A 24,054-nucleotide genomic window follows, 5' to 3' on the forward strand; every position below is an offset into this window, starting at 1 on the left:
TAATGGAACCAAACTCTTTGGCCCCTGTCCCACAACCACCCAGAGGAAGAAGTAAACGAAACCAGAAAGGCAAATACCTGCGAAGACGAGGAGTGCCCTTTTTACTGTGGTCTCCCTCAGTGACACAGATAAGTGGTGCTGATATTCTGTTACAAGCCTTTCCTTGGGCACCATGAAGTCCCTACCTCTTAAACTAGCTAATGAGATGAAGTTCTACAGTGCCCTGGGAAAGCTCTGAGTCCTCTAGGAATGAAAGCAGTTACCAAATTTGGTACTTGGTATATTCATAACCGAATGTAATTTATCAGAGTTTTCGTGTCTGCTAACAATTGCAAAGTTTGACACGGAAGCATTTGCAGGGGTAACTAAACCACACCAGTATGATTCATTAGAGTAGAACTTTGCTAGAGAATGCCATAGGCTAACTAAGCCAGCTGATGGGAGGATTGAAATATTTTCTAGATCATTCAAGGAAACACAGATCATCAGTTGTAATGTTGGCGTGGCTAGTCAGGGCTTAGAGAATGATGAGAATCAAGGCAAATAATGGACTTTGTGTTTCACAGGTTGGTGACTATGGAAGTACATTCTGAATCCTTTTACATGTTTTGATTATGGTACCTCAGTGGGGAAGAAGATTCAAATATCATAAAGGTAAATATGCAACCGCTGAATACAGAATACCATATGTCATAGAACAAGTCACTTTCAACAATAAGTTTTATCCTCATTATTATAAAATGATTACCCCAAACTATTAAAAGTCAGTTGCAGTGATGACTAACTTTGAAAAACAAATAGGTAACCCAAAAGATTGTGTAGTCAGTAAGTAAATAAACTCACATATATAAGTAGAGATCTGACATGTCAGAAAAGGAAATGAATGTTCTCAAGTGGCTTTCCCAGAAACAAATTAGGCTATGGCAAATGCCACAATCTCTCCCTTCCCATTTTCTCTTTTACCAAGATTTTAGATGGTAAATCCAAGTAGAACCCAGCAATTGTCACTAAATAAAATAGAAATTCAGAAGCTCAGCCTAGATCCAAACACTTTTAATGAGGGTTCCATGTACCAGCTAGTCCTGAAGGAGAAAGAGACAGAAAGGAGAGAGACAAGTCAGAGACAGAGAGACAGAGACAGACAGAGAAGAAAAAGAGAAAATATGCACTTCCAGCTGCTCACACCTTGAAATCTCATGGGCAGCTTGCAGCAGTCTTCATTTCCTACTTTCTTCTCAGGGTGATTAAGCCTTAGCTATTTCTAAAGGCTTGCAAGCCGAGATAAAGATTATCTCTCTTCCTGCCCATTTCTCCATCAGTTCTGAGCTATATATCTAGGGTCCAAGACATATGTGTCCTCATCCTGGATATTGAATTCTGTGTTCACCTTATATATCACTCACTTGCTGCACTTCCTTGCCATTTTTTCTTTCTCTCCCCCCCACTGCCTTTGAGGGAAGCTGAGAGGCCATTTTAGAATAGGAAGATGAAAATGAATCTAACAAGTACAGGGGCTACTCCCTTTGGAATATTTAAATGAGATAAATGGTGCCGATCTGAGCACCAGTTTCCTGACATATTGGAGTGCAGAGACTCACGTAGAGCTGTCACTCAGAAGAATGACTTCCAAGCTGCCATCCCGCCATCCTGCTGTCCTGCCACTTGGACACCCTGGTGTGAATGTGTGTTTCCTGCAGGAGGTTAGAAGGCACGCGAGCCATACTGCCTCCAGCCAAAATCACCTAAGAGCCCGGTATTCCCTTCAAATAAGCCCACACTAACCCAAGGGCGGAGGTGAGGAATCGAAGCTGCAGAAGTGTCTTCCACAAAATGGATGTGGTTTTGTATTCGTGGCAAATACTCTCCATAGCCAGTGAGGCTGCTTGGGATATGTGATCCCTCTAAATTGGACTATTGTATTCAAGCTGTCATTTTTCATTTTTAAAAGCAGGATCCCTTCAGGTAATCAGTAACCTTGAAAAGAACTGAACTCTACAGCACAGGTCTGCCAAAAGTCCTCGGAGAGACTGGAAAAGTTGCTGGGAAAATATAAACATCAGTGCCTGTGCTGCCCCGCTCCACCTCCTCCTGTGTCCCTTGCTATCTCCTTCTATCTTTGCCTTGAATGTTTCACAAAGTTTAGACAGGTTTAGGTTATCACTCAAACACTATGACTCAAACTCGGGGAAATTGTTGCTGTAATGGAGTTCTCAATTTATTGATCAATCTCACCTTGATTTTGTGTCACTGCTAGTTTTGCTAGCCCTTCAGCTTGTATTACACGCTCAAAAAATATGAAACATTTTCAAATATTTTAAATATCACAGATAATATTATTCAGCTCATAATCTCCTTCGGGAAAGGTAAATAAAAATAATCTTTTTAAAAAACAGACATTGTTCTCTGTTCTTCTCTTTTTATAAATAGCTAAAATCTGCCATCTTCCGGACTTTCTAGGTGGGCAAAGGCGTACTAGCCAGCTTTTTAAAACCAGAAGTGCACATATTCTTTTGCTATGCAGTGACACTGCCATCTTGTGGGAATTTCTTAGACTATTGATTTGGCAGAAATATATGAGAGAATGGTATTTCAGAGGGAAGCAAATGTACTTTGGGAGTATTTAACCAAATTACAACTATCAAAAAAAACCTCTTATGCTGTATATTAAAAGTTAAATCTAAAGTTGGAAATTATAAAATAAATTTGCAATATAAAAATAAGAGGATATTTATGTTCCAATTAGTATGTCCTCATAAGAAAAATGCATTTTTACTCACAAAGGCAATAAAAATTGAGTGATGCTCACACTAGCGCCACAGTAACTTCATTCTCTATCTAAAAGAAGATGAAGAAACTGAGCTGTTTCTGTCTTTTTATCTTCTTTGTCTGAGCAATAGATTAAATCATACCGGCTGTCTGATACTCAGGCCTAATGGTGGAATCAAAATAAGATCGATACCTTTGCACTTTTAACAATTTCTAGGCTGTACACTTTAGCCCATCCTGGAATTTCTTCCACGCCTGAGGAGAATCCACTTTAAAAAGCACAGAATGGTGGCAATGTCTGATTGTGTGGCCATTACCCATTCCATCCCCAGGAAGCCAGCTGCTGGGAGAGCTGACTGTAGATCAGATGGCCTCTTTCTGTGATGTTTCTAGGGTGTAATGTTATTGCTATCTCCTGTCATATGTTTGAAATCTCCCCCAGAGGCCTCCTTTGAGAAGATGAAGGGGTTGGGGGGCATTTTCCCCACAGTGTCAGAGACGATCACTGCAGCCATGTGGTGGAGGTGGGTGGGTTGTTGGGAATTTGACAAACTACCTCAGCTGCTGTAAATCTGCTTGGCACTTGAAACACAGTAAAGTGTGTTCTGTATGTATGGAGTTTGGTACCAGATTTCATTTCAGAAAATCACAATCAGTTTAAAATTTTTATTGATGGAGAGAAATGAGAAAGAAGCACATTGTCCTCATCCCTTCTTTATTTCTTCTTTCAAAGCAGCCGCTCTGCATCATCTTTTCCCAGGCTGAACAATTACTATGGCTTTGTTCACTGCTGTGGTCCTGTGACACTGACAGGGGGGCACTGACTGATGCGCCTTTGTAGTACACGGGCAGCTTCCAGTGCTGTGTGTGTGGCCGCAGAGAAAGAAGCCTTTTGTTTGGTGCTTTCTCATCTTTCCTTATTTAACTTGTGCTTGTTTCGGGCCGAGAAGGGTTGGGATTGAACATAGAAAATAAGATGATCACCCAAAGAACCTGCATCTGAAACCCTACTCCAATCTCACAGTATTTTAAAATTTGGACATACAGGCAGTAGAGGCTTGATCTGGCCCAAGTCCCAAGCCATTCTGGGAACCAAAGCAGAGGATTTCAGTAATGCTTCTGGCCAGGATATTATTATCAAGCCCCTCTCCAGGAAGCTATTGTTCACAAAGCTTACAACAACCAGGCATTAGGTCCTCTCTCCTCTTTCTCTCTTGCTTCTGCAGGTGAGCTGCCTTACAGCCACACCCAGGTCAGGTTTAAAGGGAGATCAGAGTACCCGCAGATGGAAGTGGGCAGATGAAGAAGGAGCACTGCATCTGGACCAACAGTCTCAGGATTCGGCAATCTTTTAACTTCACACAGGTGAGGCTCAAGTTTTTAGCTTATACCTGGTATCCTCCTTGAGATGGCTTTGGCTTCTCAATCCCTAGGGCCATAACAGCCTCTTCAGAAATCCCCCATCTCATCCTCTACAAAGAAAAATGAAACAGACATCAGAAAGATTGCTTCACTAAGAAGCAAGTTAAGTTCGTTAAGATTTGGAGCTGCGTTTCAGCAATTGGAGAACTTAGCTGTTGTCACAGACCCTAGGGGAACAGTCTGTCAGGATGGATGTAATGACACCAGCCACCTACAGTGGGAAAGCTGGCGGCAAGAGGAGTAGTTGTGATCATAGAAAGTGAGTTTGCTGAAAAGCAAGTATTATGACAAGGGAGTGTCCATTCCTAGTGTATTACAGTTGCCCCCTTAGCCATAGTTTCATTTTATGCAATTTCAGTAACCCATGGTCACCTGCGGTCCAGAAGACATTAAGTGGAAAATGACAGAAATAAATGATTCACAAGTTTAAGTTGTTCTGCCTGATGAAGTCTGACTCTGTCCTATCTGGGACATGATGCGACCAACGTTGTCTTTCCTACACACCTGCTAGTCACTGAGCAGCCATCTGGGTTATCAGATTGGCTATGGCACTGTCAGAGTACTTGTGTTCAAGTAACTATAGCGTAGTATGCTAACACTATGTCATAAGGCCTATGGCATTCACTTCGCTTACTCTCCTAATACGGGCACTGAATCATTTCACAAAATCAGTAGAAGAGAGAGTACAGCATAATATACTTTGAAAGAGATCACATTCATGCAATGTTTGTTCTAAACTATTGTTATAATTGTTCTATTCCATCATTAGCTATTGTTATTAATCTTTTACTATGCTTAGTCTATAAATTAAACTTTAGAATAGATATGTATATATAGGGGAAAACATAGTATAGATCCAAAACAGTTTATGGTTCCAGGCATTTGGAGGGTGCCTTGGAACTTATTTCTCATGGGTAAGAGGAAATACACATTCCCTAATAATTCTTCTTATCAAACTCTGTGCTAAACACCAAGGATTGAAAACATTTCCTGGGTTCAAAGGGCTCTAAGACTAAGGGGAGAAAGAACGCTTTCATAGCCAACTGTGGAATGCCTTGGTAGGTCAAAAGAACAAAGAACGAGAGGGAAAGGAAAGAGTGATCCACTTCCTGGGGATGGTCAGAGAAACTCTACACAGGAGATGGCACCACTAGGGTCTGGAGTAACAAAAAAGGAGACAGTGAAATTAAGATGATAACCACCCAGAAAATATCCTGAGCAAAACCCAAAGTCCAAGGCTTTCATGTACATCCAGGGCTCTGGGAGAGATGAATCCCCAAGTAGATGAGTGTGTGGGGGATGGAGAAGGTGGGGTGTGACAGTCTCCACACCCCACATCCATTCAGAGGCTTGCATGCCTCTCTGTCAGTTGGAAATACTATGTCTGACCAAGAAGTGTGACCATAGGGAGCTGACAGAATTCTATAAGCAAGGAAGTATTTTAGGCATTAACTCTGGCAGTCATGATAAGAAAGGAGTGGAGTAATGATGACAGAGGCTAGAGACAGAAAGTCCAGGTGACAGGCTGCTTCCAAGATCTCGGTGAAGACTGATGGGGTTCTTCATTGCTGACTGAGAAATGAAAGTGGAAAATAAGAGAAATTCAAAACAAAAAGCTGAAGTGGAATTGATTTGAGACAAAGGTTAAAGGCAAGATGATTTAAATGAAAGATTACCAGCACATAGACCAAGGAAAAGTGACCAGGAAAGACAAAAAGTTTGCAGCTGCAAGAATGAATGGATATAGTTGCTAGAATATGACACTGTGAATACAGGTTTATAAGACAGGAGTTCAAGACAAGGTTCTCTCTCTCGATGCCAAAAGCAGATGATATTTTGAGATTTCCCTACATTTTCCAGGACGACACTACTGCAATAAGTTTTAAGGACTAGTATAAGATAACTCGTGCCAGGATTACCTTCAAGCCTATCCTAAGGGTCCCTCTTTCCTCCTGATATTGTCATCACTCACCACCTGCTACTTCTCCCGAGGCCACAGACGGTAAACCTTTACAGTAAGATAAGAGGCAGAGACTTTGAGAAGTGTTACTACCACTGCGGGTATTGAAGCTGAGTTTTACCAGAAAATCCACCCCAAACATCTGCCAGTGAAACACAGCCTACCTTCCAGACACGGAAATAGCTTTACTTGCATTAAATGCCCTCACAAGAATACTAGAAAGTCACTATCTTGCTATTGCTATTTTAGGATTGAGAGAACTGATGCTTAGGATTAAGAAACTTGTCTAACGTTACAGTTTAACAGTCTGACTCAGGAGCTCACACTTGGAACCCTTTCAAAGAATACGTATTGACTGAGCACCTATTAAGTGACAGCTCTAGTTGCAAACATGGGAATAGAGAAACAACCAGGTAGACAGATTCCTCGCTCTCCCAGAGCTCACATGCTAGGTGAGATGGGTGGACCACATGCACATAAGCAGGCATACATAGATGTGATCATCTCCAGTAATGATAAGCCTCTTTCCCCATCACCTGGCTATATGGTTTTTTTTTTTTTTTATCTTTACAATGCTGAGCTGCACAAATCCATGATCACAATACAAAACCCTGATTGTTAAGAAGGTGGCATAGTCACGCAGCAGGTGTGTCTGCTATGTTTGTGCTGCACCTTCCCACCAAACACTTGAAATGTGTTAAATAATCATTGCCATTCCACTGCAAGTGCATTTCTCTTTTATTTTAATCCTATTATAGAATTTTTTGATGGCAACCTGCTGTTAGAGTACATCTAACTATGTTAAAGCTCCCCAGGCCCTGAGCATGAAAGAACCTCTTCACAACACATGCCAGGACAGGTCTACCTTGTTAGCATGGAAATGAAAATAAAAAGCACTGCTCTAGGGCAAGGAGGAGGAGGATGGGTGCTGTAATACCAGTGCTTAGGAGGTGATCTCTCCTTGATCTCTCCTGCATGCTTCAGATGGTGGTGACTTGATGGTGGAAAGGATTCTTTTCTGTATTCTCTCCAGTTCCTGGTGCTTGGTGCTTAAGCAGTGAGGACCCGGGGGATAACTTTCACCCCTTTAGGTAATAATTCTATCCACTGCACTTCCGCTCCAGCTGCTTTTTGGTGCAATAGAATCAGTGGTCAGTGGTCAGTGTAACTGATGGTTCACTTCTGAAACTTAGCGATGTTCAATTTAAAAAGTAGAAGTCTCTCTCTTTCTCTGAGTATGTGTGTCTCACACACACAGCACAAATAAAGCTTTCTACAAAATACTGTTCATCTTCCTTAAACAAATTTACACTTGAATTGCCACAAGAGTTTGTATATTTGCATTTTAATGAATTATTTCATTCTAGAAAATGGTAACACACAGGTAATATCATATTGGCTATGAAAATTAGAAGATAGCCACAGTGCTTTGCCCTTCTAAGCCTCAGTCTGTATGCCCAGAAGACTACATAACAGACACTGTAAATAAAGTTATAATTGAATTCACTTGGATAAAAAACCATGCTGGTTCTTTTCTGTGGTAGTTATGGCAAAGGAGAGGTGATAATCATTAGTCATCTCTCAGGTGCTCTGAAAGGCCAATTCCTAATAGAATTGCAAGAACAAAGCAGGTGTCCTGTAAAGATGACACTTTTAAAAACATTTTGACCCATAATACAATGCTATACCTCAACTATGCTCATGAAGCAATTTAAAAAAGGAAGGAATTAATGTCTTCTAAAGGTTGCCTATGGGTTCTTTACATGCAAATAACAGAAATTCCACCAAAGAGATAAGAGCAGTTTATTTGAAAGAGCATCCTGCCAAATCATTTCCAGATGAGACAGAGAGAAAGAGACAGAGAAAGCAACAAACTTCTTATTAATATGGGAGCGTGATATATAGTTCACCCTCTTAAACTTCAGTGTAGAAAACTGTACTGACTGAATTCCTCAATGTAAGGGTGACATTCACAATATAGTACTTAACAGCTAACTGGGTATGAGATCATCAGAATGCATATTGGTTACACCAGTGCGTTTGTCAAGAACATGACCCTGCCTCAGTCCACAAGAGGCTCTCCTGCAGACAAAAGCATCAATTTATTTCATAACAAGACCTCTACAAGTACATTCTATGCATGTCAGCAATCCTAAGCTAAATGTTAGTGATTCATCGAATCAAATATACCGTCCTTTCCCTCAAGGGGCTCAAACTCTACTGCAGAATATAAAACATAATATAGAATAGAAAACATTAGATGCCCTAAGAGAGATATGCACAAAGAATTGTATTAGTAAACAGGAGAGAAAATTATTTATAACTGGAGGAAACAGTTAACTGTTCTGGAAGAGGCTGGATTTCAAGTGGGGCTTTAAGAGCAAATAGGATTTATTCATGGAGAGTCAAGGAAGGAACACCAGTGGCAACTTGAAAGTAGGAAAGTGTGGGGCAAATTCAGAGACTATTTCATGATATCTGTGTCACAGGACTCGTGAACCCTGGAGATAAGAGACACAACTGAAGAAATAGATTGGGGTCAGATCATAACAAGCCCTGAATGCTAGAGGAAAGAATTCGAAACTGATTCTGTAGCACTTGGAACACAGTCAAAAATTATTTCAGCAGGAGAGTAGCATGATCAGAGCTTCGTCATCAATCAACTGCACAGTACTTTAACCTTAGCAGGTAACGTGGCAGCAAGCTGGCCCCAGAATGCTGAACTCAGCTGCATAAGGTCAGGCACCGGACTGCATGTGCTTCTTACACCTGAACCTGGAGCAATAACTGCTTATTCAGTCTGTCAGTCACCTCCTTCCTCGAAGCACCTTCTGTGCAGGGACAATGAGGAATGCTTCTCCTGTTTAGTACTTAGCAGTGGGATTTTGCTCTGCCCCACAGCTGTCATCCGGGACCAAGACAAAGAAAAGGCTTAAGAGGATCTGAAAGAGCAGTCTGTGGGCACTACCACTTTTACTGTAGATTTCTGTAAGCTCGACTGACTTGGCTGGTCAATGTTGATTTTTTCTGCATGAGATAGAAAAGCAGAACTCTGTTGATTTTATGTGTTACAGTTGATCGATGTGGTCAGAGTGAGGCCTTTGAGGCATGGTGAGGGGGAGGATCTGTGGTACTTTGATGGCCTCATTTGTGTTATGTCTTCTTCTAAGAAAGAGAAAGGTCAAGGGGAGTTCCTCTTTCAGATGCATGTAGCTCAGGCAGTGTCACCCCGGGGCTGAAGAGGCAATGATTGGGGCATTTCCAGCCAAGGTGAGCAAGGTGAGGTGACATTTAATGGCTTTTGAAGAAATGCTGCACTTTCGGCTGAGGGACCCTAAGCTGCACCTGCATTTCTGCAGGCTCTTCACTTGCTTTTTATATTGTCTCAGATTGTGTCTGGAATTGCTGAAAGGTGGAAAATCTGCACACCCCTTACTTAGGTGTTCAGAAAGACAGCAAGAGCAGGGAAGAATCTGGTGAGAACACAGGAGACACGGCTTTCCAGTAACAAGGTATGTGAACTCCATCCCTAACCAGTCAAGCTGCATAATCTTTATCTCTGCAATACCCTACAAATAATATCTATGTTATTATTTCCATACTAATACTTCATTTATACATCTTTGCATTTAATCCTTGCAAAAACCTTTAAGTGATGATTGCCCTTATTTTATAGAAGCTCTAGTAGATTAGGTAGCTTGCCCAAGATCATATAGCAATAAGCAACAGAACAGATTTGAACCCAAAATCTCATGCTCTTATCAATCTACTGTACTGTTGCCTCTACCCACCTTACTTTGCTCATCTGTGTTATGGGGATGATCACTGTAAAACTCAAAACCAAACTACAAATATGGTAGAAAGACCATATCTACCCTTAAGGGCTGAGCAAATAGAGAACATCGCTGCTATGAAGTCCTTTGTGCCTCCCCTTGCTTAGTAACATGGAAGACTTAGATATATTTGTGTATATTGGGGAAATCAGAAAACAAGAGGGCTACCATGGAATTCACAGAAAACATTTAACTGGGGAAGGTTAAATGGCCTCTTGAGCAAAAACCAAAGGAAAAAGACCATGCAGATATGCATCTCTTCAGTTGGACGGAGCAGGAGACGTGGTCCCTGACACAGCAACCCTCTTCTCTTATCTGACGATTGCAGCTTTTTTCTATTGTTCTTGCCCTCACATGGTTTGCACATAAAAGCAGCACAGTGTGGACATCATTAAAAGTGTCATGACTTGGGGCTGAAATGAGACACTGATTGTGCCATTAAACAACAGATTTCATAAACAAATGCAGTTCGTTCTGCCCGCGGCCTGACATTGGCGCCTGAGGAGCACTGCTGAAAATAATTTCTGCAAGCATTCTGCTTCAAGTTTCAGATTCCAGAGAGCTCCGCTAAGTTGCAAAGAAATAGATCGGCAAATGGTTTGCTACAGGCACTCAGGGGTTAATGAGCATCCCTCCCGTATCACACCCATGCCCGCCCCAGACAGCCTCAGAGGGCCCCAGTTGCTGTTAAACCACCATGGCTACAAAGCCACCGGTGCAGCCAACCGGAGCTGCAGCCTCCCGAGAAATGACAGATTTAAAAGAAGAAATACTGTGCACTTGCTGGAGGCGAGTTATTTTAATATAATGCCAAGATGACAGCTCTCCACATTTAATCATCAGACTCCTGATTTTTTGCTGCGACATTAGAACTTCTCACAATTGGGGGAGAACGTTTCTTTCCCATCCATGCCTGACAGTTACATGTTTGCAAAAATGTCTGTAAACTCCAATTATTTTTAATAAAATGTAAATGATTGTCTACATAAGCCCTCTCTTTTCCAACGGCCCACACACACCACAAAGGGAAGCAGCTGGCAGTGTTTTCATGCCAGGCCTCTGAGGTGCTGTCATTTTCCTCATGGTACCACCTTGCTCCTTAGAAGACTTGCCTCTCTTTTTGTCACCTGTATTATGGCCACTCTCTTTTTGGTAGTGTCTGTGATCAGTGGCTGTCAGAAAGGCTGTGCATTTGATAATCTATGCCTAAGTGAGCTGAAGCAGCCTGACTGGCTCCCAATCAAAAGCTTAGCTACATCTTAAGGTTGGCAGCCATTAAAACGAACATTTGCATAATTCTCTAGTTTGCTAATTCATACAAGGTCCCTTAAGGTAGGTCTGTACTATTCTCACACTCTTTTGTCTTTAACAGATGAGAAACTGAAGTAGAAACATGTTATGTCTTAATTAAAGATACATAGCACAATGGACCACTGCCAGCAACTACAACCAGCACACATGCTACTTCATTCATTTCTTCTTTGGGGGAAAGAGGCCTACTGCCCTGAGAATCAGAGGATGCAAAAGGGAAGAAAACTTGATTTGAGTCCTTCTCAGTGGAGTTAGCAAAGTAATGAAACTGATAGACAAGTATTTATTTAAATAATTTCAGCACAATGTGAAAGGTGACATAATTCATGTAGGCTCAAAGAGCCACAGAAACATTCCACATCTTCATTTGCCCATGAGTTTGGGGAGGGACTCACAGGGCCCTGAATGGAGAATATACCCAGAAAGTAAGCTGTAACAGAGGACTATGGAGCGTCTAAGGCCTGCTACCCAGTAGGCTGGATAAGTTCTCATGTATTAGTGAACATTCTCCTTCTGCCCTCCAGAAAGGACAACTCAAAGTATCTTGGCACAGTATCAACTTGCTGTGTTCCACTCTTCACTCTTCACAATCAGATTGCCTTCCACAGGACAAAGCCATCCCTGAGATGAAAGAAACCACACCTTGCACCTTGGTAAAGAAGAGAGAACCTTGCTTCCCTAGAGGAAACTAGAGAAACTGCCTGTTCCAGGACTCCTGTTAAGTAATTCCTTAACTGCCCATTAGTGCTCACCCCACCTTCATCCACAGCCTTCTCTATTGGGTTCTGCCTAGCTGCACCTTATTAACTAGAGTGTGGGTCTGTCAGGGAGAACCAGGCCATCATTAATAGCCCTTCCCTATCACTTGAAAGACAAGTGCTGATATGCATTCCCCTGCAAGAATGATGAATCACAGCCAGAGAACCAGTGTGGGTGTGCTCGAGAGCCGCCACCTTCTTCTGATCTCATTTTCACCTCTTTCTGTAGCGCAAAGCTGGGACATGAAAAGTGGTGCTCTTGATAATAACAGAAGGCATTTCACAGATCTGGGTTAGTTTCCGGATTGTATTCTGGTTAACTAATTAGCGCCGCTCACCAGCAGTGTGTGCCCCAAAGCTCCCTTCACCGGAGACAACATGTGGGGGATATTCGAGTCCTACTGAGGAGGTCCTTGGAGACGAGCAGTGCCGGCTGTGTTTGACTCTGGGCACCTTGCCCACAACCATGGACAGCGCTAATGGGCTCATTCCTGGATGGAGCCCTCTCAGAGAGGCTGGACAGGCTGCTGCTCTGTGAAGGCAAAGTACTGTTCCCAGTGAGGCGGGCTTCTGGTTCTTAGTGCAGCGGGAGAGCCAGCTGCACAGCCACTAGCACCTGCACTACTGCACTATCTTGGCAATGTCGCTTCCTTCACTTTCAATGCGTAAAATTGAGATTCAAACGAAACTAAGAACTCAAACTCTCTCACAAGCTATACACTTCAAAGGAGAAGGGGAAAAAAAAACCTCTTGAGGTGACTATTTATTCTACTCCAGCTCAGTATAACCACCAGCATCCCACTTCACCACAGGTCCCAAATGAAAAATTTTGAGGGCTATTGAATACACTGCAAGTTTTCAGAGCAGATCCGTGGAAAGCTACTTAACACAGTTGTCTCCGTAATTGTGACACATTAGAGAAATGTGTGGTGTTCCAAGGCCATCAGCCTCGCACTTGTCTGGGTGGTGGGACAACCAGGGGTGAGAATTGTGTACCATAGCGCATCAACACCAGTGGGGAGACAGCTGCCTGACAACCACATCCCCAGCCAGGCTTAGCAGCTTAATCCTATTTGGTTTAAAGGATTTGTTTCCTGAATTAGAGGGTCACAAATAGTAAGGGGATAAAAACACTGCTATGGTAATGCCTTTGAATTAGCCTGGTGTGCCTGTCAAATGTGTCCCCCCATGCACATTTCTAGATTGCAAGGTGCATATATCGTCCAGGGGACTTAGCCTGGAAGTAGTTAAGTTTCCCCTCTACTATCCACTGCCTCCTACCACCTCTTGTCCACTCCCCATGTCCTAATCTCATGATCCACTTCAGCAAAGCTCCTAGGAATAAAAAAAGATTTAAGGCATTTTGACAAACATTTTTTCTTTAGCTCTTAATTCAGCTACACATGTATGAATGGCCTGTGCTTTCTAATTTACTCAGTGAAGGGCATGGCATAGAATAACAACAAAGTTCACATGGATTCCAAGCTAACTATATTCCATGGAGACACTACATAAATAACTTGTCATTGCTGTTTTATTCTTCATAAAGAAACTCTTGAGTAAGGATGTCCTATTAGAGGGACTTTTAAAGGGTGACCTGTCTTTGAAAGAATTAGACCTTCGTATTTTCCTTGCTTGGGGGCCACCCAGTTAGAGTAGGCCTTAGTCTTCCAAACTGAGGTGGGTCCTGGTGGCATTAACAATGGAAGCTAGTCTGCTACCTGCACCTCTTGCCATGAAAAGCAAGTTCTTTCTTGAAGATCGTCGAAGTGCTCCATCTCCGTGTCTGCTACAACTGAAGAGTAATTGAAAACTATGCATAGGCAAACACTGACATATTCAAACACTATTATATATGGACTAAAGGTTTGCTATAATGAGGAATTGCTCATTGCCTTATCCAATAAATAGTGCAATCGGTATTCTGTGCCAGGCTCTAGTCTAAGAACTGATGAAGATTAAGAAAGATCAAGTCCTTGTTTCCCATGAAGCTTTTATTTTGTGAGAAAGAAGCAGAAAATAAACCAATAGTGCTGCTTACTAACAAATTTATCATACAGAGATGTGAGAAACAGGGACAAGGGTACCCAGAACTGCATGACTTGAAATCGAGTAGGGGGAGGTTTCCTGGAAAAGATGACATTTGAATAATGCGAGATGGCAATATGCAAAGTTCTTGGGAGAGTCTATGGTAGGCAGAGTTAGTAGCTAGCACAAATTCCTAGGCTGAGATTAAACACATGCAGGACTCTGTTGGATACAAAGAGGTAGCAGGGTGTAAACCAAAACCAAGCATAGCACCTACAGTGCTGCCATGAGGGACTGAGAAGATGGCGGTTCCACTAAGTTACCACTCAGAGCATGAAAACCTGCATGTGAATTGGCTAAGAGATGTTTTCCTAAGAAATATTCATTATTGTAGGCATGTGGAGGAACAGAGAGGTCTGAAGCACTGCAGCATGCCCCCTCCCAGTCTGTGTGCTCCTTGCATGATGCTACCCATTGGGAGGAAGGGTCTTTCATGAGTGAAGACTGGCGCTTCTAACGTACACCATCCCCTGATGCTCTGAATGACTTGACAGGGTCTTCTGAAGCGGGGAAGTGAAAGGTGTGTGCTCAGGTGTGGAAGATGGATAAGAAAAGTGTGTCCCACTCTCACAGAATGGCTTTACCAGTTTGTTAAAAAATCAACCCTGCTGAGGTGAGTCTCATAGGAATCTATTTTTGTGGCTATCTCTGGCCAATTTGAGGCTATTTGTAAAGGCAAATCAGTGCAACTGACAGCCATACTTCTCCTTTCAGCAACAATATTGTAGGTTCCTTTTCAATCCTTTTCCAAAATGTGAGTTTCTTAAATGCCCGAATGCTCGGGTTATCCATGACAGAAGATTATTAATTCTGATCCCTTTACAATTTGGAACTTCAATGAAGTCTCCCCATTTGTCACCTCTTTAACCCAGAACAGTTTTGATGCCTCTCAGATTAATTTTGGTGATGGATCCAATTTCAAAGAACATTTATCCAAAGTTGAACCCATGCACTTGCTAATGTATTTCAGTACCTTTACTAATAGCTTTAGAGATATTTTTAATTTATATTTCACTGTATATTAAGACATTCTCCTTTAGTTCACCTGCCTCTCTGTGAGAACATTTTTCATATTTCAGATCAGGACACCAAACACTAGAACTAAATGGATGAGGTCATTTTAAATATTATGCAGATTCCCATGCAGGTCAGGTATTTTAATCCTTTCTCATCTCTAATTTATTTCTGTACTTGTTGAATGTGGATTCTCGCATGTCCTTCTAAGTACCTTCTTAATTTTAATGACATTTTAGAAAATTATTTGAGCATGTTCTGTGTGTAGAAGTTTTGCATAATGGGAAAAGGCCATGGTGATCATGAAGTAGAACCTATTCTGGTTTGGAGTTTCTAACAAAGTAAGGATACAGAATGCCGCTATCAGTACATTCACTGACCTGGGCCAATCACTTACACAAAACTGGTCATTGATGCCCAGCACATTACCAGCCACTCAACTCTCCCAAGACAAGTCATTTCGGCCGGAAAGGGTAGCAACTCGCAGGGCAGCCAGCGCTGACATTCTAGCTTGTGCAACAAGTACCAAACAAGCCATGGGAGCCAGTGTGGTGGTGTACACCTGTAATTCCAGTACTCAGGAGGCTGAGGCAGAAGGATCTCTGAGTCCAAGGCCAGCCTGGGTTACATAGCAGTGCAGCATAGACTTGAGACAGGGTGGCCTACATCTTGTCTCAAAAAATAAATAAATAAATATAACAAATCAAAACACCAGTGTCAAGACAAAATTTTCACATCCAAGTGCATCAAGCAGCAAATTTGATAGTTTCAAAGCAGTCCTATGACTGTATGGCACCTGCTGAAGAACTCAAAGGCTCATAAAACTTCAGAGCCTTGAACGTAGATATATACCTGATACTAAAATCCAAAGGATTAACTGCTACCCCCACTTTCTTTCAGATGCCTGCAACTTTCAAACTCCATCAATGTTCAGAAATGTCTGTGGCATGTGCCAGACCAGATGTCAATCCCTTTCCTCACCCTGCTGACACGTAAGTTTACGAAGACCAGGCATCCTATTGCTTTACACTGATAAGGTAATACGCAGTTTGTTCCTTGGTAGCAGTCGAGCGCCATGTATAGCATTAATGATCCCAATCTTTTATTTTGAAGGGCACTTTGGAGCAGCCTATGCATACCCATAAAAGTTAATTAAAAAGGGAAAAAATGAAAGTTGCCCAAACACAAATCAATGGATAAGAGGATAAGCAAACCGTGTTATATACACACGGTGGAATGTGAGTGCGCCTTAGAAAGCAGAATTTTGGCACAGTGTGCAACGTGGATGGATCTTGAGACTGTTGTGCTCAGTGAAAGCAAAGCCAGTCATAAAGGGAGTACCCATGATTTTACTCCCACGGCGAATCTAGAGTAGTCAGTGCATAGAAACGAAGCGAGGGAAGAGGAACAGGAGTCGTTTAATAGGTTCAGAGTCTTGGTTTTCCAAGAAACTATGGGGACTGATTGCATAACAATGCAGATGTACTGAATGGTACTGAACTGTATACTTAAAAATGTTATAAATAAAATAAATTTTGCCTCAACTGAAAACAAAAATTGAGTATATCAATTGCAAAAAAAGAGTGGGGAAGGAATAAAATCCACCTTGGAAATTCCAATCATTGTCAGCTATCAGTGGGTGAGCTGAGAGGGCCTGAACAGGGCAGGTGTGTGTCAGTGGGCAGGGAGAAGCACCCAGTCCCAGCAGGATGAGTCAGGCAGTGCTAGCAGGGCCAGGAGGACACTTCAAGGAGAAAGGACACAATGCTCCCAGGTGTCTTTGTTTCCTTAATTAAAAATCCATCAATTGGTTGGTACCATGTGCCCAAATTCTGTAAAGAAAAACTAATTGGCTCAGGAACTAATTTTCTTTCTACTTTTCTAAATAAATAACTGGATGTGCAATCCTGGGCAAGCCACTTAACTTCTCTGGATCTGTTTCTTAGGGTTAAATAAGAGGAGGGAGGACATGAGAACATTTAACTTTCCTCCCAATGATAAAACCCTGATTATGCACCAAATTACACAGTTTCTACTCTCTTCTCACCACCTACCCAGCACCCCTCCCACCGCAGTACACGCAAGATAATTTAACTTATCTTTCCGCTGTTCATCATTTTAAATTTTCCTGAAGCAAATTATCTCATTAAATGGGAAATATTTTTCTGCACTCTGAGGGGCATTTTTGTGTGCCTAACACATATTCTTTTCATTAATATGACCACATACTGTACTTTGTTTCCATTTAAATGATAAAAGGAAACACTGAATTATCTCCTTCCTCCTATTCCTCCTGCTCAAAAGTCACCAACTGTTTCATTACCCTGGAGACTTCCTACAAGAAAACTGAGGAGTGTGATAAGGGGAATGTTTTCTTTCTAAATTCTTTTTTAACTTGAAAGGAAATAAATTGTACTAAGACAGCCTTTCACTTATGGCAGCTTCTGTTTTGAACATCTTACAGCAGAAAAAAGAAAATAAAATCCTTCAGACAAAGAATGAAAGTAGAAGTCTACTCCATAATATGGCCTACCGGGTAACAGACTACATACAGGAGTAGAAGAATTGAGTTTTGACTTCTTACTTTCTTACTTTTTCTTGTTTAAAGAAAAAGATGACCATAGCCAGAGTTGGCATTCAGCTGCTATGCAAGTAGGACCATATCATTGCTTACAGCTGGTCCCTTTCCAGATTGATTGAACCACCTTCCTGAATGGTCAGACACTGTTTTGATTGGCCAGACAACTGTTCTGATTGATTAGTACCATCTGGTAATTAAATATTTTATTATTGCTCCTGGCAGCAATAGAAACACTGTGGTTTCCGATTTATTTAGTTCAAATAACAGAATGGTGCACAGTGAGTAATGAAAATGAGGAGAAGAAAAAAGAAGGGACACACAGGGAAATTACTACTGGCATATGTAGCTATTTCACACTTCTCACATTGAAATAGATTTTAAGTGAATGTGCTTTGTAAGCTACGACAATAGGACTTTATTCTCAAGCAGACTGAACTGAGCAATGCCTTGTTCTGATCTGGTGATACCACAGCTTTTTGTGTTTGTGGTACAGTCTGTATTGGTGAGCTTTTTGTCACTATGACCAAAGTACCTGACACACATAGCTTAATGTAGAGCAGATTTATTTTGGCTCGCAGTTTCACGTTTCAGCCCATGGTTGACCAGCTCCAAGGCAGAAATGGCATTGCGGGGGAAAGCTGCTCACCACATGGCAGCCAGGAAGCGGAGGGACTGGAAAGAGCCACAGGGAGAGAGGAAGGGGCCAGGGACAAGAACACACGCCCCCAGGTCATGACTCCATGACCTCCTTCCTCCAGCCAGGACCCATCCCCAGCAGTGTATTCAACTATGAATTCATCAATGAGTTAATCTACTGAGGAGGTTAGCATCCCCATGGTCCAGTCATGTTCCCAAAGTCCCATGTCTGAACACACGAGACTTTGGAGGGCACTTTTAATTTAAACCATAAAAGCTCAGTTATGGAAAACATCTAAATGGTAGACTACTCGGGGTAACATAAACCTCTCATCTGCCAGTGAGTTAAGTGTTTGTCCCAGATATTTAAATACCATTTCTCAAGGCATCAGTGAAGCCTTCAGGATCTTGAAAGAAGTAATCTACTACCTAGAAAACTTATTTACCTCCCATGGATAAATAGTTTGCATTTCAGAAGCAATGTAGCTGGTTCATCAAAGATCTGACTAATATTCCCCTCAACTGGCTTCAAAGATTCCTCATGATCATGTAAACATCAGCTTTGACACACTGGGTGACCCGTAAGAAAGAGTCTTCTGTAATTGCCAAGATTCAGCTGACTTTTCCATCTCACAAGTCTGTACGATAATTTATAGACAATCTTATCCCAAAATAGATTTTTAAAAAATTATACAAAAATACAGTATAGTGAATGAATAAATGATTAAGGTCATAAATGAATCAAAGATTCCCTCCCTAGGGAGGAAAAACATAATAAAATCTTATACACATTATAAATAAAACAGAAGTGCAAACGGCATATAATTAATTATATAGTTCATATTGCCTAGTTGATAAAAATGAACTAGCTACTTAAAAGCATTCTTCTTGGTACTGAAGCTAAAGAAAGATTTTCCTTTGAATCCTTTAAAAGATAGCAATGTGTAAGTGAACAATGTTCTCAAAATAAAGACTTGGAATGCTAGAACTATAAGGAAGTATCTTGCATGAGACTAAGCTTTTTACTAAGGGCAGATATAGATGGAGAGGGTAAAAAGTATCTTCTACACATCAAAAGCAATTGTTTCAGATACAAGATTCTGGACAAAAGGGAACTGCAGATAAGTGAGCCAATATTTTCTGCAATATTCCCCCTAAAATGTACTTTTTCTGAAATTTCCCATAGTGAGAAGCCAGCATACAGCACCATTTAAATCAAGCCCAACATAGATAATGCTTGTCAAATGCAATCCCTTGGGGGCAGCCCCTGAGGGAAGTTTCAGTCTGAGGACCCCCAAACTAGACACAAATTATGCATCCTTCACACACTCACCATATAAGGGAGGATAGGACACTGTAAGTGCAATATACCTTACTATGCAAGAAGGTGGAAGCTTGGATGAAGGTGGGGGAGCTAAGAGAACAAGAATCACATGACAGTTACTGATCAAGCAATTCTGAAATCCAGTTATTCATATGGTTCCAGGTCCTTTCTCTGGGCTCAATTCTGAGAGTTATTTTCCATAGTTCTTATTTCCACTGTCTGAAGTGCTATCTTCTCCTTCTCAGTTATTCATTTTAAGCTTCCTTTGCCACAGAAATGGTCCAAAAAATTTTTTTAAAGTAAACAAAAAAAGAAGGTAGCAAGTAATTCTTGAAACACACACTTTTTTTTAAACAATCCATCCTGGAAAAATATAGTAGTCCCAGTGCAATTTAAGCACAGCCTTAAGACAATCCCACAAAGAAAAAATTACAATATTTTATTTTGAAATATTTTAAGTTTAAAATGTTAAACAAATCAATAGCTTGTTCCCTCTTCTAGTTTTAAAATAAGTAAATAAACGTACTTTCTGTGGAAAAAGATTCCTGAATATAGCTCAGTAAACCAAGACAAAACTTTTCATACTCCTATAAAGAGTATTTTTAGAAAATCTATAACACTCATACTTACTAATAACGTAAAACTTTTGGATGATTTTAAAAGCTACAAGTTGTTAGCACTTTCTATTTAATATTGATTTCAATATACTAACTAAGCAAACTAAGGACAGAAAAAATAAGATTTAGAAAGGATAAAATGAGAATTAATTATTAGAGATTGTATGAATACGTATGCAGAAAACCGAAAAGAAAAAGAAAACAATTGCTAAAATTAATGCTATCAGTTTCCTATAGTACGAAATCAAAGTTGAAAAATTAATCATTTGTATACACTAACAAAAATCTTTCAAAAATGAAATTAAATATGCATATGACTTGCAATAGCTTTAAAATTATCAAGTGTACAAGAATAAATGCTTTTAAATATATATAAATATGGAAGGAAATGGTCCATGTTTGTAGCTAAGTATGACTTGGCTGATTCTTACCCAGGGAAGATCAGGCACCCAGAAGACTCTTCATTTTGAACTCCTGTTTAGTCTAGGCTTGTGAAGTTTTTGTCAATATAACTCTCTCTGAACATTTTTCCTACTATGAATAGTCATGGGATTTACTCCATCAGACAAAAATTTCACTCAGAAATCTCTTTTATACAGGCTTCACTTCTCTTGTGCTAAAAATGAGAATTAACACCCTTAAAATTCTAACAAACCCAAAAGGTGAGTGTTCCAAGAGAACATGCAAGATTTTTAACAAGTGGGCCTCTGACGCCAAATCTTCCTGAAATCTTAACAATGGGCCCTCTAGCTGCACCCTTAAGAAAGTCTTTGTCCTGAGATCAGGTGTTACACTGAAGCCTTTGCAATAGGGAAAATTTCACTTTCCCGGGTCTAATTTCACTTTCACACCTCGTAAGCCGTCAGTCCTTCTGTAATTTCTGCTTTAAATTTAAAAACCTCCGCTCTGGCACCTCTCTAACTTTCTCTCTTTTCCATAATACTTTATTATACATTGATAAATAATAACCAATTACCATTTTGACCTTCTATGTGGAAATCTCTTTACTAAACTTGACGCACACATTTTCTATTGTTCATCCTGTCTCGCACAAGTTATGCTAAGTTATCTGCCACTGATTAACATGGATTTCTTTTCCCTTAAGTAACAGCCTCTTCATTTTCTTTAAACTTTCTATCAGCAATCCCCTGAGGACTTCCCAGTCTCTTCCTGTGCTGTTGTCCTAAAGCTGAAGTTATGTTTTAAGGTTTTGCTACAACCACATCCTACTTCAAGATATTATTTTTTTATTATGTTACTGTTTAATGAACCACACCATAACCAGTGTCCTAAAGCAATCTGTCATTAGCTGTAAGTACTATGAATTAACCAACTTTAATTACACAGTTGTTCGGGTCTCTCAAAGCAGTCCCAGTGAGATAGTGGCAAGACTGTATTATATGAAAGCTTGACTGGATACATTTTCAGAATGGGCTCAATCTTCTATCTAGTGCCATCTTCCATGAAATCTTTCTTCTAGAATCTTCCAGGGCTGCTTCTTGTAGCTTGGACACCATATAACAAAGTGGTCTGAGAATTTGCACTTTTTAGCAGTTGGCTTCTTAAAGGGAACAGCCAAAAGGTGTATCTTCCAAGAGGACATGCAAGATTTTTAACATCCAGGCCTCTGAAGGCAAAATTGATATACTTCATTGTTGAACAGTGAGTCATACGGGTATCCAGATTAAAGAAAAGGGATATCATTAGGGCAAAAGCGCCAGGAGGCATAATTCACTGGAGGGACCTCTTTGGAGACTAGCAGAGTAAAACCACTGAAAAACGAAGACAGAGCAAACACTGAAAAGCAGTCCTTAAAAAAATGACAGATTATCTTCAAAAGAGCAAAATTACAACTGACATTAACTTCAAACATTAAAAAAAAAATCTTTTTCTTGTCTAATTGCTCTGGTTAATGTTTCCAAAACTATATTGAATAGGAGTGGTAATAGGGGGCATCCTTGTCTCATTCCTGATATTAAAGTGAATGCTTCCAGGTTTTGGCTGTTTAGTATGATGTTGGGTGTTGGTTTGTCACAGATGATTTTTATCAGATTGAGGTAAAGACCATCTATTCCAATTTTCTGTAGGATTTTTATCATGAATGGATGTTGGACTTTGTCAAGAACTTTTTCTGCATCTATTGAGATGATCATATGGTTTTTGTCCTTGGCTCTGTTAATATGGTGTATCACATTTTTTGATTTTCATGTGTTGAACCATCCCTGCATCCCTCAGATGAATCCCATTTGGCCATGGTGTATAATTGTCTTGGTGATTTGCTACATTTTGTTTACCAGTATCTTCTTGGGGATTTTTGGGTCTATGTTCATTAGTGAGATTGGCCTGTAGTCCTCTTTTTTGGTTGGTCCTTCCCTGGTTTAGTATCACAGAAATATTTGCTTCCAGGGGTGACTTTGGAAGTATTGCTTCCCTTTCAATTTCGTTAAAGAATAAGAATAGGAAAAGAAGAAGTTAAATTATCATTATTTGCAGATCACATGATATTTTACATAGAACACCCCAAAAACTCCACCAAAAGACTTGTAAATTTTTTAATAACCACATTCAGTAGCATAGCTGGATACAAAGTCAACACTCAAAACTCAGTAGCATTGCTTTACACTAACAACAAATGCTCTCAGAGAGAAATTAGAGGAACAACATCTTTCACAATCTCATAAAAAAATGTATTACTTAGTAGCAAATCTAACAAAGGAAGTCAAAGATCCATACAACAAAAATTACAGTACTCTGAAAAAGGGATCAAAAGGGCATCAGAAAATGGAAAGATAGCCCTTGCTCATGAGTAGGAAGAGCCAACATACTAAAAATGGCCATACTCCCAAAATTTTTATGTGCATTTAATGCAAGCCCAATCAAAATACTGTTAGTATACCTCACAGAAATAGAAAACACATTCCTAAAATTCTTTTGGAACCAGTAGAGACCTAGAATAGCAAAAACAATTATGGGCAACAAAAGCAAGGCAGGAGACATCACAATCCCTGACTTGAAATTATACTACAAAGCTACCATGATTTAAAAAAAAAATGGTACTGGCAAGAAAAACAGACCTCAACATCAATGGGACAGGTTAGAACATGCAGAAACAACTCCAAACACAAACACACTCTGCCACCTTATCTTTGACAAAGGGGCCAAGCACATTCACTGGAAGAAAGATAGCCTCCTTAATAATAGTGCTGGAAAGCCTGGCTTTCCATAGGCCAAAGACTAAAACTAGATCCATGTCTATCACCGTGCACTAAACTAAAATCAAAATAGGTCAGGGATTTAAATGTTAAAACAGAAACACTAAATCTGCAAGAACAAAATAGGTAGAATTTTTGAAGACAGAGATGTAGGCAAAGATTTTATAAACAAAACCCCAGTCACACAGGAAATACTATGAAGAATTCTAAGTTCTCATCCTATTAAAAAGCTTTTGCACAGCAAAAGTCATTACCAATAGAGTGAAAAGACAGCCCACAGAATGGGAAAAAACTTTAGCCAATTTTCCCTCAAAGTACAATATCTAGAACATACAAAGAATTGAAAAAACTTAGATGCCACCCAAATTTAAAGACATAATCCAAAAATTAACATTTGTGATCAATATACACTTCTCAGAGGAATAAATACAAAAGACAAATGAACATAGAAAAAATGTTCAATATCATTGATCACTCAAGAAACACAAATTAAAACAACACTGAGATTCCATCTCACCCCAGACAGAGTGGC

The sequence above is a fragment of the Chinchilla lanigera genome, unplaced genomic scaffold (genome assembly GCF_000276665.1).
Source record: "Chinchilla lanigera isolate Chin_1 unplaced genomic scaffold, ChiLan1.0 scaffold00003, whole genome shotgun sequence".
Lineage (NCBI taxonomy): Eukaryota > Metazoa > Chordata > Mammalia > Rodentia > Chinchillidae > Chinchilla > Chinchilla lanigera.